Genomic DNA, 2,465 nt, shown 5'->3' with positions numbered 1-2,465 from the left:
GGAAGTCCAGCAACATAGCCATTATGCTAACTGTTGATCCCAGCTTTCTCTGTTTAAAACACTTCCTGCTCTATCCTCTCCTCTCCTCTCCATCTTCCTGGTCACTACCCAACCCCTGTCATCACCCGCTCATCTTCCTTAACAGAAGGAAATAAGCAGGGACTATCTGAAATGCAACCTGAATTCTACTCACTCTCCTGCATTACTGGGGGTGTGTGTGCATGTCCCAAACACGCGTGTAGCCCGCGGGGCACACTCGCAGCCCTCTCCCTCCTGTCCCCGCCCTCTCTCTGACGTCCGACAGGCCCCGGGGCCTCTGCACTTGTTACCCTCGTCATCTCCGACACCTCCTCCAGGATCTCCAGTGGAGGGCTCCATCCACCCTTTGGTCTTGGTGGAATTCTGCCTCTTCAGACACCGTCCTGGACCACCTGACCTGAGCTCTGTCCACGCCACGCTCTCCCACACCCGCCCGGTTCCTCACGCCCCACACCTCTCACGGCCTGCACTTCTCTGCACTTGTCTGTGTCCGCCTCTCCTCGGAGCATGAGCTTCCTGGTCTACCTGGTTCATTGGTCTCTCCAGCATTCAGAACAGACGCTAGGACATAGGAGATGCTCAGTAAGTAGCATCTTACCAAGTAAATGGAGCCTCCATGGGCCTTTGGGATCAAGGGTCTGCTCTCTGAGTCACCAGCAGTGGAGATCTTTTATTTAGCACGCAGAGCTGTGGCAGTGTGTGTGAGTGTGAGTGTGTATGTGTGTACACGCACGCACGCACACGCATGGGTGTGTAGGAGCTATCTAAGATACAACTTCCGCTTTCTAGATAACCCCAGTCCAACCCTTTTCAGGGATGGGAGTGAGGAGGGGAGTCCCACGCACGCACGCACACGCATGGGTGTGTAGGAGCTATCTAAGATACAACTTCCGCTTTCTAGATAACCCCAGTCCAACCCTTTTCAGGGATGGGAGTGAGGAGGGGAGTCCGCCAGACGCTCTGCTCATGACCTGGGGCAATCTCGCTTCGATATTATCATCTATAAAATGGTAGTGTCGAAAACAGTGTCGCCATGGCAGAGCCGTGGTGAGGCCGTCACATAGCCGTGGGGCTGTGTACAGGGGATCTGCTGCGGGGCACAGAGGCTACTCCGAGAGCTGCTGTTACAGGATGGCGTACCCCAGCTCCACAGACAGGAACAGAAGTGACCTGCTCAACTGGGCCCAGCGCTGGCTCCGGGCTGTTTGCTGCCATCCCTCTCAGAAGTCCATGTCCCCAGAAGTCCACGCAGCAGCTGTCCTCCCACCCGTCCCGGAGACTTGATTTCTCCAGGCGTGCTGACACCACCCCCACGGCAGTGCCCTCTCCACTCATCCCCGGGAAACCTGCCAGGGATGTTTACACCTCTGGGCCTCCGCTCCTGCTGCTCCAGCGCTTCCTGACGCCTGGATCACCTCGGCCCTCCCACGCCTTCCCTAGCTTTGAAAATCCTTCAAGACCATCCAGCCTCAGCTCCCCAGGGAGTCCCCTAAGAGCCCCTGTCCCATCATTTCTCCCTCCTCTGCTGTTCCCAGCTCACCCAGCTTCCTTCTCAGAGCACAGCCCAGGCTGAGGCCCATCACCTGGCCAAGTGGGGGCTACCTGAGCACAGGACCCCAGCCCAGCCAACCTCCATCTCCTCCCAAGGGCCTGGCAGCAGCACGGCCGCTCACCCAGGGCTGTCCCCCAGACCTGCAAGGGGCACTTCCCTCACCACACAGCCGCCTCTTCCCCTTCTTTCTGGTCTTTCTCTGGTCTTTGTCGTCAGCTCCTCTCTTCTTCCCTTCCGAATCTCCCTCCCTTCCTGTCTGCTCTCTGGACCTCCCGCCTGTCTCTCACTGCCCTCTCCCTCTCTTGTGCTGTCTCCCTTCCCTTCTTAGTGCCTGATGTTCACATCTACGTCTCAGGGCACGTCTGGTCCCCGGAGCTTCTGGAACCGACCTTGAGCATGGTCTCTCTCTGTGGATGGCTGTTTTTGTGGCATGCCTCGGCTGTGGTGCAGCTGGGCCTGTCACGACCTGGAAGAAGAGGCAGCCCTCGGTCGTTCAAGGCTATCTTTGGAAGCCATCTTTGAAATCTAGCCTAAAACCAGATCCTGCATCTTCTCACATGCTAATGGGGAAACTGAGGCATGAAGACGGGAACTGACAGCTTTAGAACGTTCTTTCTCATTCCACGAGATACATCTCCACAGATGAGAGGAGGGGGCTAACCCAGACCCCTGCCAGACCGCGGTCTGTGCCTCTGGCCTCGGCCCATCTAGAAAGTCTACATTCCTCACTGGGCTAACCCAGACCCCTGCCAGGCCGCGGTCTGTGCCTCTGGCCTCGGCCCATCTTCACACTCTCTCTGTACTGCGCTGGTTCCGTCTCAGGGCTTTAAGTATGCTCAGGTTCTCGGCCTCAGCCCAGAGCTCCAGACTTCAC

At 57.4% G+C, this 2,465-nt stretch overlaps 1 protein-coding gene across 2 annotated transcripts in view; it reads right to left on the bottom strand.

The window, feature by feature from the left end:
- Positions 1-2,465, bottom strand: part of PLA2G2C (phospholipase A2 group IIC) — a 24,756-nt gene that overhangs the window by 2,012 nt on the left and 20,279 nt on the right. The window lies entirely within an intron of this gene.

This window comes from Tupaia chinensis, unplaced genomic scaffold (assembly GCF_000334495.1).
Source record: "Tupaia chinensis unplaced genomic scaffold, TupChi_1.0 Scaffold000146_1, whole genome shotgun sequence".
NCBI classification, from domain to species: domain Eukaryota; kingdom Metazoa; phylum Chordata; class Mammalia; order Scandentia; family Tupaiidae; genus Tupaia; species Tupaia belangeri.
This window is presented reverse-complemented; position numbering and strand designations above follow the sequence as displayed.